Consider the following 15,193-nt stretch of genomic DNA (forward strand, 5'->3'; position numbering starts at 1 on the left):
TCGGGAAAAGACATGTTTTTATCGATATCTCGCAATCCGCAATCAGTCGCCACGTCAAATATCGACCATTGACATTAAAAATGTATTTTAAAAATGTGGTGTCCACTTTAAGATTTGTCAGTGTACACATGAGACACAACCATAGCACAACTCTGGTTGTAGACTGTGATTAATATTACAATATGGAGGAAAAGCCTGCATTTTTCCTTTTTCGTAAACTACCATGCGTGTTGATAGATATGGTCAAGAGGAGGAGGCGATTGAAAGGGTAAATTTACAATGAAATTAATACAAGACTTTATGAAATGTGAAACGTGTTTTTGGCTATGTGTAGCATCCATGCAGGATTGTGACACATTTTGTAATTCGAACGCCAAGTGATTTTTTTACATTTCCACATAGCCTGGCTAACAGTTTATTTCAAGGTAAGAGTTATTCTTCGACATGTATCTTGGATCTCCAGTATGCTTTCACTATCATATAGAGTTGAATATACTCGTTGGTCACGATGTTATACGTATCGCCCCGGAAGGCATATTGAGAACGAGGTTGAACCATTGCCTTTTGTCGACGGCTCAATGTAAAGCCAGAAGATTTCATTGTCAAACACATATTGCAAAACGAGACATTAAAATTAAGTGCCATAGTATCATGTAACTGTACATAGCGAACTTAGCGTTGAATACTTACACATGAACTTGGCTCAGAGCGAATGCAGTATGTAATATTATACCAAATATTGTAGTCGTCTGACTTTCGACTTTGATTCCCATTGGAACGATGATAGAGTGTGTTGGGTGGCTGCCAACGGAGAGAAATAGATCGACTCGTTTTAGAGATACTTGTGATCTCTGCTGCTCCAAGTATGGCTGCAAGAATAATATTTGAATAATTAAAGGATATACACAGTATAATTCAACAAGAGTACTTTTTAATTTTCAGTGGTTTTCGCTCAAGCCAATGCATGTTTTAACGAGGCAAATCTTCATTAAGGTTAATGTATTCATTTATCGCATTTGGTATGTTTACATCTTCAAGAAATGGTACAAACCAGCATAAATGTATAAAGCTACATTGACCAAACTAAGATATTTCCTTATGCTCAATCTGATTGGCATCTGCCATATCTTCTTTATAGTGAAGCCCAGCAATTGCAAATGTTGGCAGGCAAAAATCAATACACACAAAGTCTCACCTAAAATAGTCAGTGAACTGTGGTGTGATGAGCCTGCACAGTTGAATGTTATGACATGAATATTGTACGATTCATACTTCTCCAACCCTACATGCAAGAAAAAAGACAAATTACAGGCCTCTTTTACATGTATTTTGAAAATGTTATCCCGTCCAACATTGATAAATTTCTTCCTGATTATAGTTTTTGGCTTATCTGCATTAATAATCAAAACCTTGGCTAAAAATTGTAAAATGGAACCTGTAAGTTGGTACGAATTCAGACTTTGATGTTCTCTTAACTTGATTACAAAATAAGGTATACAGAAATGTCACAGAATAATCTGTGGAACGGTGGCATATTGTGGGTACATTTTATACAATCAGAATGTTTGTGTATTACGCACAGTGTATCATAAATACGGTTTAATGTAAAGTTACAACATACCTGCAGCTCACAATATTGAATCTCCCGTAAATGAAAACAAATTTTGTCAGTGCTTTTGTTCTTTTTATTGACAACAGTTTGTGGAGTATTTCCCCAACATTATACTAAACCCTGTATCTTGCTTGTCAACACACACAGTTATGCACTGTGATTTAGAGTGCGCCCTCTAGTGTTTTGTGCATCAGTTACAGAATTGGGGAGAAATAAAAGAATCATACAGTACCCTAAATCTGACAGCATTCTCCTAAACATACTCGGTAGACTAGATCAGGTATAAGCATTCTTTATATAGCATTTTGATAAAGAATGGAACAAGCAGCTTTACCTTGTAATACCTGAGACGTGGCGTTTGCTGATGCATTCACCGATATCTTGATATTTTCACCTTCTTTATTCATTGTAATGGTATATCCTAGCACTTCACCCTTCATTTCTCTGACACCAAGTGGCTATGATAAAGTGAACACATATTCTAAAAATGTCAATGATGGCTGGCTTCGAGGAGCAATATGTTGACACAAGGCTGTATGGAAAGTATTGGCGATCTTCATTGTGGACCATTTAGAGTTCATATGGAATAGCATGACATGTTTCACTACTTGTACAGTTTGCAACCTTGCAAACTCACATTTTTGCTTTTAAACATGAGTAATCAGGTGTTACACCTGCTTCATATAGAAAAAGCCAGGCAACCTGGCCTAATAATATTCGGTGATTTTAAGAAGTTACACCACTGAAGATAAGCATGTGTTCAGGTTAGGATGCAGCTCGAAATTTAAAGTCTTACAAATGAGTCAAACAAATGAGCTGACATTTGTCTGTAGATATTTAAAATTCAAAATTGACACTATCCCTGTGTTATTTCTATGATGAAAAATAATTTTGTTCATTTTCAAAAACTTGAAGGTATACCGGTACTGTCACCTGTTCCAATTTTGCCACAGTTACCATGGAAAGAGAAAAATCTAACCAATTAAAGATTTTAAGCGGGCGGCTGCTTTTTAAAAACAGCTCCCTAAAAGTAGCATTTCGGATACAAAGGAACACCCCTTTGACCATATATGGCCATATTTAGATTACAGGTAAATGTATACCTTTAACATTTAAACCCCGGTGCGGGGTATAAAAGACCCCTAACTCATCGAAAATTCATAATGGCGCTTGAGTGACAACTGGCAACAGCAAGGTAGACCGCTCCGTGCAAATCAGCAGAAGCGATTCTCAAACAAACATTATTGGCATACCATAAACATAGACTGTTTCATAAACACGTAGGCCATACAGGTATCCGCAAAGTTTCACAAAGCATTTTAAAAATTACGACGATTAGGATAAAAATCGCTTTCGTAACAAAGTAAATGGCCCCTAGGGAACAGTCGTTCCATGATTCAAACAATTGTCAATCATTCCGTGACGCGCAGAGGTGTAAACTGGTCAAACATTTGCTGTGCAAACGAGAACAATTACGATGTAAACAAACCATGTGTACGCTTATAGTTACATGTGTATTGGCATGCACACAGGATGAAAACTTCGTGGTTGTCATAAACTATGTTACTAACAAGCATTTATGATGCAATAACATCGCAAAAGAAGTGTGACTTAGCAAGAGATAAGTCACTACTGGTACGATGTATTCTTGCCAAAAGTGCGTACACTGTATTTTACAAAGCTGAGTCCATAGTTCGCATTGACAATGACGTGGGATACAACCAAACATCATAGCATGGCGGTAGCCTCCATGATCAATTTAATTACAGTCAGTCAAAGAGAGCCACTTTTTTTTAAACAGTCCCCCTAATCTACGGTCGAAAGTACTCGTACGCTATAGTCGCTTTTGAGATAAATGCCGGCCCTGAAAACGGCCGTATGGTTTGTATGTACACGTGTTCTCACACATGGCAATGACAAGTCGTGTTCGGAGGGTTGTTAAGGTTCTGACATATCGGTTGCCCAATTAACGTTTGGACTTCTGTTATGAGAAAGCTGGTAAGACATCAAAACATTGTACCTGTCAGTTCAAGGTGAGCAAGTGAGCGTCATCACCCGATCTTCTTTGAAAGGCTTAGGCCTAAGAGGATACGTGTGTCCAAGATCGACTCATTGAGTAGGCAATACATCGTAAGATTTCGACAAAGGTTGGTTTTTAATTTCTTCAATAACGAAGATATCTATGAACCCAGTCCGTGGTTTATCCCATTGCTCCGAAAATGAACATAGCTCGTGATGAGCTGTCCGGGTCACCTTCAAGCAAATGAGTAGCCGACTTTGATCGCTTACTGATATCGTGGTACGCGAGATTCATGGAAATCTCGATCCTTCCGTGATGTAGTCAACTTACTTTTTTTTAGCGATCGGTCATGACGTCGCGTCGTTCACCTACTTCCTTCCATTTTCCTAACCGTGTTTCTCACTTAATGTTCAGATCGGTAATTCTGATTTCAACAAACGAAATTACCAGCTTTTTGATTATTTTAATGTTTATGTTTATTACTTTCTTGATGATTATTTCCACTACGTACACGGCGCAAATTCCGTATTAAGATATGGCGGTCAGTAGCCAAATCATTCTCGAACGATTACATGACCCCGAAACTTCAGTAAATCAATGCAGCCAAAACTTCAGTAGATCAACTCAGCAAGTTCCTGTTTGATAAAATTTATATGTTTTCCTTATTCTTTTTTCTTTCGAGTATTGCGAAGGCTGTACCTATAGTAAAAGCGTGATTTGAGAGCAAACATTTTACGTAGATAACGCAAACTATAGCAACGGTTACCAACAGACTTATTATGCAGAGCCATGCCCCTAAACGCCCACCAAAACTTGGCATTAATCTGGACCCCGGTGCATTTCGCGCCGGGCTTTAAGATAATGAAAATTTGTCTCACTCTAAGAGCTTTAAAAGGAGCCCTAGCAAGGGGTAGATCAGAAAAGAATTGTAAAAATTTGAATGTCCAAATATCTGTTCCTAAGGTGAAGAATTACTACCTTTATAAGGGTCACATCTTTTTTCTTACACTTTCTGACATACCGGTACTGGCACAATGATGCATGTGTAGACATTTTACTGATTATATGTATGGATATGCAAAAGTTGTAAACAGGGCATAGGAAACAGCCACATGTCCTTTATCTTAAGTAATAATTACCTTCCAATATACTGTAACGTCTCTCTTGCTAGATTCATCTTGACTGTCCATAATTTCATAGCTGATTTCCAAGGGAGATATGGGTGCTGATAAAGGAAAGAAGAAACAGGTATACAGAGTGACGTACTAATTGGTTATCAATGTCATATTAAGGTACTTTTTACAGTAATACGCAGAGTAGATGCTACCTCTATAATTGTGCACACTGTGACAAGACCACATAATACGATGCTTCTATAAGTGGAAAGCTGCTTCAAATGTCTGTCACACTGTATACACATTTTGTGATACAGATCTGGCATGAAATATTGTGATAAGTGATGGTGGGTGACAAGGGTTTATCACTGCTTGTGACACTGTGTGTAGAAAACATTCACCACTTGTAAAGCAAGGATATGATTGGCTACTGACATACGTACATGGATAATTACCTGAAACACATCAATAGTCATTCTCCATACAGACATTGTAGCATAGCGTAGATGATTCTAACCTAGGCAGAGAGTCTCTGATTTGTTGACTGCGTGCAAAGTGTGGCTATTGTAGTAATTATCCATGCCATGCTGCAATTTCTGTGTGGAGACTGATCAATACTGTTATCTATTGAGTTCTTTGTAACTCTAGAAACTACCAAAGGATTTTAAAAATGCTTTCCTTCATGTATGGTAAAGATATCATTGCTCACCTTGTTCAAGAGTCCTCACGACAACAATGTCTGACCAATCACTCCAGTATGGTCTATATAAGAGACGAACAGATACCTGAATGCTGTAATGGGTATACCCTTCAAGTTTGCACACCCTTTTTGTTTTGACATCTTCTTGATATGTAGACTATTGTTGGGAAAGAAGAGGAAATGTCTACTGAATGACCAATCATACAATGTCAACGTCAGTATAACTAGAACCTCTACTTATGTATCAATTTGCACTACAATTAACATATCTGAATTGCACTCCTATGGACTGTACAATGGGCCTCGGGGACAGATATTTGGACTCTCAAACTTTTTCACTTCTTTTGTGATATTCCGCTTGTGGGGATTAATTTTAGAGCTCTTGGTGTAAGAAAACTTTTTACTGTCTTAGTTTTTTGAAATTTAAACTTTCTATTTTTCTCCATGGAGTTAACACAAGGATGGCGGCTATTTTGAATTTTATAGGTAAGGCTTGGGTTATTTGTTTCACTTGTACTAAAATTTGCACGCTGACCCCAGATTTCTATTCTTGAATTTGAAGGGTATAAAAGATTCCTCAAGGAAAGTTTGAGCAAAAGTTTAAGTTTTTCACTTTCAAGGCGCATACTACTTTAATTCCTATTGTCAAATACAAAAAAATCATGGTATCGCGGCGCTACACAGTTCATAGTGAACTGAATCCTCTTGTTGAGTTATACCAATGCCATTATTACTATTAGAGGGTATACAAGTTTACCAGGTTTACATACTTACATTGTGCCATTCATCTGCGTCCCACTCTGACTTATATCGCAGTCTATACTGCATACGAGAAAGGATGAAAAAATGTGACCATTCACAGGGATAGTCCCAGCTAACAGCAACACATTCTCCACTCTTAGCAACAGCTTTGGTGTTACTTGGAGCAAATGGTACAGCTGTAGATAGAGTTATCCATATTATTTCCTCAATTCAAGGGCAGATAAAGAAATTCACTCACGCAAATGATGAATTTCCAGCAAACGAATCAAATGAATGGACATTGGGGCAGACAGATACATTTGTATGATGTACATATTTGTATTTAGCCATATGCTACATTATACCTGAGATGTTACTTATATACTGCCATTGGTGTGCAAAGTATGCAAAATGACACATGCCACTGACTAAGGAGTGTTCCTCTTATGCTCCAGAAAAGTTCACTCTCAGTATGTAGGTAGGGCTGCCACGGAGCTATTTCAAAAAATCCTAACAATAACAAATTCTGACTACAAATAGACAGGCTGAGTTGAAAAGCTGAACACTGTGTACATGCAATCTACATGCTAAGGGAAGAAGAACAAGAAACTGTAGTTGACATTGAAAACATAAAATGGCATAAAAATCCACAACTGTTTACAGCCCTTAACATTGGAGATAGCAAAATAACCCATAGCATATTACTGACTGCATTGTTAATTCATACATTTACCATGTTTTTGTGAGTTGCCACATCATGAACAGTCACGTGTGTCTGATTTTCAGTGAATAGGCCTTATGCATTACAAACTTGAAAATTGAGCTAGCAACTGCTAATTTAGAAATTAGAAGGGAATTCACAATCACTAGTTTCATGGAAAAACTGCTAAAAATCCCAAACTAGTCAGTTTCATGACAGAAGATTTCTAATTAAGTTTTGCCACTGTACCTTCGAAGGGATGAAGTGGATCAAAGTTTCCGCAGTGCCCAGTGCATTTTCTGCAACAACTTTGAAGTCGAGTTCGTCATATGAGTCGAAGTAAACATTATCGAAAATGCAATAACGGCTGTAACTATAGATATCAGTGCAATTCACAGGGACAGTGGCGTTTAGACAGTATTGCCACCTTAAATTGAAAAGACATGATAATAATGCTTCAGTGAAGATACTTTTAATATACCAGTTACTCTTTCCTTACAGTGGTCAGCTGTTCAGAAAGAACTATTTATAATCTACATTCATAACCATCATGTGACTTCTGGAAACCACTTTATTATGCAAGTTACATAAAAATATAATACAATTCTTCTTGTGTTGTTTTCTCTACTCAGGTAATTATGCCTTTGACTTAAATTACGTGATTTCTTTTTTCAATCGACAGTCAGTCCTTTTCAATTTATAAGCATTGGCATGTACATGTATGTTTGCACCAATTTCGCAAAATTTTCTGTGCCAAGAGTGGCACTTACTACAAATACAACAAAGCTGTTTACACATACTGCTATGTCTTGAGTGTGTGGTATTTTGGGTCTTTTTGAATTTGATTTTGACAGTGTTAATGGTGGTTTTGTGTACTGAATTTTTGATGAGATGTATCTCCTAACAGTTTTCTCAAAGTAAAATGAAAATAGCAGTAGTGACGTGTCTTCTCATTACAATGTGCACACATAAAGCTACAGATACACTTTGTGAACAAACAAAAAACACAATCCAGAGATCATGCACCATTTTCAATTTGGCAGCTTACTCAAAATAACGTTCCTTGAACATCAATTTACGTGTGGTTGGAATATTAGTTGGGCCACCATCGTCCCATGTGCACAGGAAATCCGTTACATAAAATGAGAAACAGTTGAAACTGCTTACAGGATGTGGCTTTTCTGTAGGAAGAAGAAAGTAGAAGTAATAGACATGTACTAGCTGGTATATCTATATAGAGGCTATAATAAAGAACAATGACATTTTGTATTATAATGACATTTATTTTATTTCATTTTGGAACAAAGTTATGGCCCACATGTATTTGTCAAGGCTTCACTGGTAACATTTACTAGGTATAAACTTATAAGCATTGATTTATTTTGAGACTCTTATCTTGAATTAAAATTACAAAATACCACAACTCTGTGTCTTATCAGTTTTGTGTCTGCATGGGAGGGTTCACATCTTCTCATCCTTTGACTGGTGTAAATTTTACCTCCAAAATTTTAGTGCAACATTTTTCAAATGATTTTAGACCAAACAGACATCACATTTCATTGAATACAGTTTTTCATCAAAATTTTGGCAAAAATCTAAAAAAAATTGACTAGGGTACATTTTATAAATGCAACAAAAATGACTTCGATGCTCAAAGAGTTAACTGTATTTGTGTCAGTACTTATAGAGTACTAGGCTAACACTACTGGGCCTCCGCATATCTTACCATGATATACCGTACTGAAGGGTACCACTTACCTCCAACCTCTATCTGAACAGTTGCAGTCTTTTCAAGCAACGCTTCCAGTAAAGCACATGAATAATTTCCAGCATTGCTAAAATTAGATTGTGGAATGACCAGCTGGGACAAATCTGCAGAGATTACAGTGTACTGGTTTTCAAGAATAGGAAGGAATTGAAAATCCACTGAACAGACTGCGCTGAGTGAGAAACAGTGGTGCAGTTTATTACAATGGTGTCTCCTACTTCAAATGTTTTTTTTCCCGATACAATAACTGAAACAAGAACAAAATTTACAGTGATCAATAATGCTGTAGAGGTGGGCATAAGTCTGCCATATTTTGGATGCAGAACAGGTGTAGTGAATAATTCCACATTTAAAAAACATATTTAAAGCTATATAAATAAGTTATTTACTGTAAATGTATTCACATTATCGCCGAAGAAGATCACGTTTTGTTCAAGCAGATTTTAATCTAAAATACTGTAATGTGATATCTGGCATTTATGAGGAAATCACATTAAGCCATTCTATCATTAAATAATATACCTTATATAAGCAAGTTAATTATACAGATTCGATAATGATTATGGTTAACAGAAAAGCAAAAAATAAATGACCATAATGCAAACTATAATAAACACGCTGTGGTGATATACTGGTATCTGCCAATGAAAAATAATCGCAATCATACCAATCCATAATCCAATGACAGTAGGTCAGAATTCGCAAGACAACGTTATAGTTGTAAACATAGACACAAAACAGCACAGAACAGACAGTAAATAGACGGTACACAAACAAAGTCATATTCATGAAAGAAAGATATATGGACCTCATTCACACGGTGTCATCAGAAAATTTGAAGCTGTTCACTTTGTAAAATGCAAATGCAACGGCCCAGCAAAAGAAAAATATTTTGCTTACACTCGGCCAACCTGCAAAATACCGAGCAAATACATGATTAACTGTTCAATGCTTCTTTAATAGTGATTAATGAATTCCCCAAGCCCCTTTGTGCTATACCGGTAGTGCTTTATTTTGGACGCATCAACAAATACACAACTACAATTTGACTATGAGTAAATATAAGTGCTAGTAAGTATAGTGTGCAATTCTTAATTATTGTACCAATGGTAAACTACTATGTGACTTCTTGCTTTTGTGATACATTTGGTTCATACATACCAAGGATTGCCTCAGCTAATACAATAGAAGAAAGGATTATCAAGGATACGTGAAAAACCGATTTCTCGCCAATTGACTGCAAGAATACTGGTACAATATTCTCAATTGGTTAGTGTGAGAAAAAATATATTCACCCCCAAAAAACCGAACAACTCTCCATTTCTTGCTATTTTATCACAAAATTCTATACTAATGGTAGTAGTACACGTAGATGTTCTCAATCTGATTGGCATCTGCCATATCCTCTTTCTTGTGAGGCCCAGCCATTGCAAATGTTGGCAGGCAACACAAAGTCTCACCTAGTGTAAGATCTAAAATATTCAGTGAACTTGGTGGTGATGAGCCTGCATTGTTGAACGTTACGACCTCAATGTTGTACGATGCAATCTTCTCCAACCCTACATGCAAGAAAAAAAGACAAATTACAGGCCTCTTGTACATGTATTTTGAAAATGTTATCCCATCCAACATTGATAAATTTCTTCCTGATTATAGCTTTCGGCTTATCTGCATTAATAATCAAACCCTTGGCTAAAAATTTTAAAATGGAACCTTTAAATTGGTACGAATTCAGACTTTGATGTTCTCTTAACGTGATTACAAAATAAGGGATACAGAAATGTCACAGAAGAATCAGCGTGTTTGTGGGTACATTTTATACAATCAGAGTACACCATAAATACGGTTTAATGTAAAGTTACAACATACCTGCAGCTCACAATATTGAATCTTCCATAAATGAAAACAAATTTTGTCAGTGCTTTTGTTCATTTTATTGACAACAGTTTGTGGAGTACATCCCCGACATTATACTAAACCCTGTATCTTGCTTGTCAATACTACAGTTATGCACTGTGATTTAGAGTGCGCCCTCTAGTGTTTTGTGCATCAGTTTCAGAATCGGGGAGAAATAAAAGAATCATGCAGTACCCTAAATGTGACAGCATTATCCGAACATACTCGGTAGACTAGATCAGGTATAAGCATTCTTTATATAGCATTTTGATAAAGAATGGAACAAGCAGCTTTACCTCGTAATACCAGAGACGTGGCGTTTGCTGATGCATTCACCGATATCTTGATATTTTCACCTCTTTATTCCTTGTTATGGTATATCCTAGCACTTCACCCTTCATTTCTCTGACACCAAGTGGCTATGATAAAGTGAACACATATTCTAAAAATGTCAATGATGGCTGGCTTCGAGGAGCAATATGTTGACACAAGGCTGTATGGAAAGTATTGGCGATCTTCATTGTGGACCATTTAGAGTTCATATGGAATAGCATGACATGTTTCACTACTTGTACAGTTTGCAACCTTGCAAACTCACATTTTTGCTTTTAAACATGAGTAATCAGGTGTTACACCTGCTTCATATAGAAAAAGCCAGGCAACCTGGCCTAATAATATTCGGTGATTTTAAGAAGTTACACCACTGAAGATAAGCATGTATTCGGCTCAAAATTTAAAGTCTTAAACTGTTGTTCAAACTCTCTGTAAGGAAACATTCCTTTTTGAAATCAAGCATAAAATCCGGTTACTGTGCAAATTTTGCTGCCAGAGAAACAAATGAGCTGACATTTGTCTGTAGATATTTGAAATTCAAAATGGCCACTATCCCTGTGTTATTTCTATGATGAAAAATAATTTTTTTCATTTTCAAAAACTTAAAGGTATACCGGTACTGTCACCTGTTCCAATTTTGCCACAGTTACCATGGAAAGAGAAAATCTAACCAATCACAGATTTTAAGTGGGCGGCTGCTTTTTAAAAACAGCTCCCTCACAGTAGCATTTTGGATACAAAGGAACACCTCTTTGACCATATATAGCCACATTTAGATTACAGGTGAATGTATACCTTTAACACTTTAAACCCGGTGCGCGGTATAAAAGGCCCCTTACTCATCGAAAATTCATAATGGCGCTTAAGTGACAACTGGCAACAGCAAGAAGACCGCTCCCTGCAAATCAGCAGAAGCGATTCTCAAACATAAAAATAAACATAAACATAAACACGCAGGCATACAGGTATCCGCAAAGTTTCACAAAGCATTTTAAAATTACGACGATTAGGATAAAAATTACTTTCATAAAAAGTAAATGGCCCCTAGGGAACGGTCGTTCCGTGATTCAAACAATTGTCAATCATTCCGTGACGCGCAGACGTGTAAACTGGTCAAAAATTTGTTGTGCAAACCAGAATAATTACGATGTGAAGAAACCATGTGTAAGCTTATAGTTACATGTGTATTTGCATGCAAACAGGATGAAAACTTCGTGGTTGTCATAAACTATGTTACTACCAAGCATTTATGATGCAATAACATCGCGAAAGAAGTGTGACTTAGCAAGAGGTGAGTCACTACTGGTACGATGTATTCTTGCGAAAAGTGCGTACACTGTATTTTACAAAACTGTAGGCATAGTCCATAGTTCGCATTGACAATGACATGGGAAACAGCTAAACGTCAAAGCATGGTGGTAGCCACCATGATCAATTTAATTACAGTCAGTCAAAGAGAGCCACTTTTTTTAAACAGTTCCCAGAATCTACGGTCGAAAGTACCGGTACGCTACAGTCGCTTTTGATATAAATGCTGGCCCTGAAAACGGCCGTATGGTTTGTATGTACATGTACTCTCACACATGGCAATGACAGGTCGTGTTCGGAGGGTTGTTAAGGTTCTGACATAACGGTTGCCCAAGTAACGTTTGGACTTCTGTTATGAGAATTAAACACAGCTGGTAAGACATCAAAACATTGTACTTGTCAGTTCAAGGTGAGCAAGTGAGCGTCATCACCCGATCTTTTTTGAAAGGCTTAGGCCTAAGAGGATACGTGTGTCCAAGAACGACTCATTGAGTTGGCAATACACCGTAAGATTTCAAAAAAGGTTGGTCTTTAATTTCTTCAATAACGAAGATATATATAAAACCTAGTCCGTGGTTCATCCCATTGCTCCGAAAATAAACATAGCTTGTGATGAGCTGTCCGGGGTCACCTTATACACAGAGAAACATAGACAGAGTGGCAACGCTTGCATGCCTTTTGTTCCATTGTCGTCTCGGTAGACTATTGGCTTTTCATATTAAAATGAGCTTCAAAGGTGTTAAAAATACGACGAGATGGCAACGTACTGCCAGTCGCGTAGAAACCATAGTTACTTTGTGAGCTCTCAGGCCAGAAACACTGCTCCACGCCAATCAAAACATAACACGCCAGCAGTTTCAAAAATATGTCCTTCCTTGACGCACGTGTAAAAGACGGTATGACTGACCGTAAACCATTGAGTAAAACCAGACAGTATCGATAAAAGACTTTCAAATTTGGTTCAAACACACTCATTATATATTCATAAAAATATGAGAGGAATTTTTAAAATGGTAAAACTCACTTTCCTGAAGCTCGAAACACTCCCGTTTTCGCCAGCACATCAATTCCGCTCAGCACCACACGACAACAACAACACAAACTTTGCCGAACATACTTTCGCTTAACAATTGGCGAAAATCCGAAAATTACCGAAGGATTCATGGTCGGCACTCTTCGGAAAAGGGAGGCGAGAGCAACCTAAGGCGAGGCGAACATGGATGGGTTACGTAACCGCTTCACGCCTTAAACAATACCCGTTGCCACACTGTCTATGTTCCTCAGTTGCCTTATAGCAAATGAGCAGCCGACTTTAATCGCTTACAAATATCGTGGTACGCGAGCTTCATGGAAATATCGATCTTCCGTGATGAAGGGAACTTACTGTTTTTAACGAGCGGTCATGACGTCGTGTCGTTCACCTATTTCCTTCCATTTTTCTAACCGTGTCTCTCACTCAATGTTCAGATCGGTAATTCGTGATTTCAACAAACGATATTGCCAGCTTCGGATTATTTTAATGTTTATGTTTATTACTTTCTTGTTCATTATTTCCCCTACGTACGGCGCCAATTCCCTATAAAGATATGGCGGTCAGGAGCCAAATCATTCTCGAACGATTACATGACCCCGAAACTTCAGTAAATCAATGCAGCAAAAACTTCAGTAGATCAAATCGGGAAGTTCCTGTTTGATGAAATTGATATCTTTTTTATCGAGTATTGCGAAGGATGTACCTATAGTACAAGCGTGATTTTAAAGCAAATAGATTACGTAGATAATGCAAACGATAGCAATCGTTACCAACAGACTCATTATGCAAGAGTCATGTCCCCAAACGCCCACCCAAACTTGGCATTAATCCGGACCCCAGTCCATTTCGGATATGCAAAAGTTGCAAAGCAGGGCATAGGAACAGCCACATGTCCTTTATCTCAAGTAATTATTACCTTCCAATATACTGTAACGTCTCTCTTGCTAGATTCATCTTGACTGTCCATATTTTCATAGCTGATTTCCAAGGGAGATATGGGTGCTGATAAAGGAAAGAAAAAACTGGTATAAAGAGTGACGTACTTATTAGTTATCAATGTCATATTAAGATACTTTTTACAGTAATACGCAGAGTAGATGCTACCTGTATAATGTGCACACTCTGACAAGCCCACATGTTACGATGCTTCAATAAATGGAAAAGCTGCTGCAAATGTCTGTCACACTGTATACACATTTTGTGATACAGATCTGGCATGAAATATTGTGATAGGTGATGGTGGGTGACAAGGGTTTATCACTGCTTGTGACACTGTGTGTAGAAAACATTCACCACTTGTAAAGCAAGGATATGATTGGCTACTGATATGCGTACATGGATAATTACCTGAAACACATCAATAGTCATTCTCATTACAGACATTGTAGCATAGAGTAGATGATTCTAAACTAGGGAGAGAGTCTCTGATTTGTTGAATGCGTGCAAGTGTGTCTATTGGTAAGACTCCCTAGCTACACTTGTAGCTTATAATTATCCATGCCATGCTGCAATTTCTGTGTGGAGACTAATCAATACTGTTATCTATTGAGTTCTTTGTTACTCTAGAAACTACCAAAGGATTTTAAAAATGCTTTCCTTCATGTATGATAAAGATATCATTGCTCACCTTGTTCAAGAGTCCTCACGACAATACCTGACCAATGACTCCAGTCGTTTTTATAGAAGAGACGAGCAGACACCTGGATGTGGTAATAGGTATACGCTTCAAGTTTGCACACCCTCATTGTTTTGAAACCTTTTTGATATATAATCTATTGTTGAGAAAGAAGAGGAAATGTTTACTGATGACCAATCATACAATGTCAACGTCAGTATAACTAGAACTTCTGCTTAAGTATCAATTTACACTACAATTAACATATCTGAATTGCACTCCTATGGACTGTAGAATGCGCCTCGGCGACAGATATTTGGACTCTCAAACTTTTTCACTTTTGTTGAGATAT

General features: G+C 37.4%; 1 long non-coding RNA gene across 1 annotated transcript; it reads right to left on the reverse strand.

Annotated features, from left to right (window-relative positions):
• Positions 1-1,219: 1,219 nt before the first annotated feature.
• On the reverse strand, positions 1,220-4,941 carry LOC139147549 (uncharacterized). The gene is made up of 3 exons (XR_011555757.1): positions 4,772-4,941; positions 1,947-2,070; positions 1,220-1,282 (listed from the first exon to the last, which is right to left on the reverse strand). It is a non-coding gene; the product is annotated as an uncharacterized lncRNA (long non-coding RNA).
• Positions 4,942-15,193: the final 10,252 nt, after the last annotated feature.

Source organism: Ptychodera flava, chromosome 2 (genome assembly GCF_041260155.1).
Source record: "Ptychodera flava strain L36383 chromosome 2, AS_Pfla_20210202, whole genome shotgun sequence".
Classification (NCBI taxonomy): Eukaryota; Metazoa; Hemichordata; class Enteropneusta; family Ptychoderidae; genus Ptychodera; species Ptychodera flava.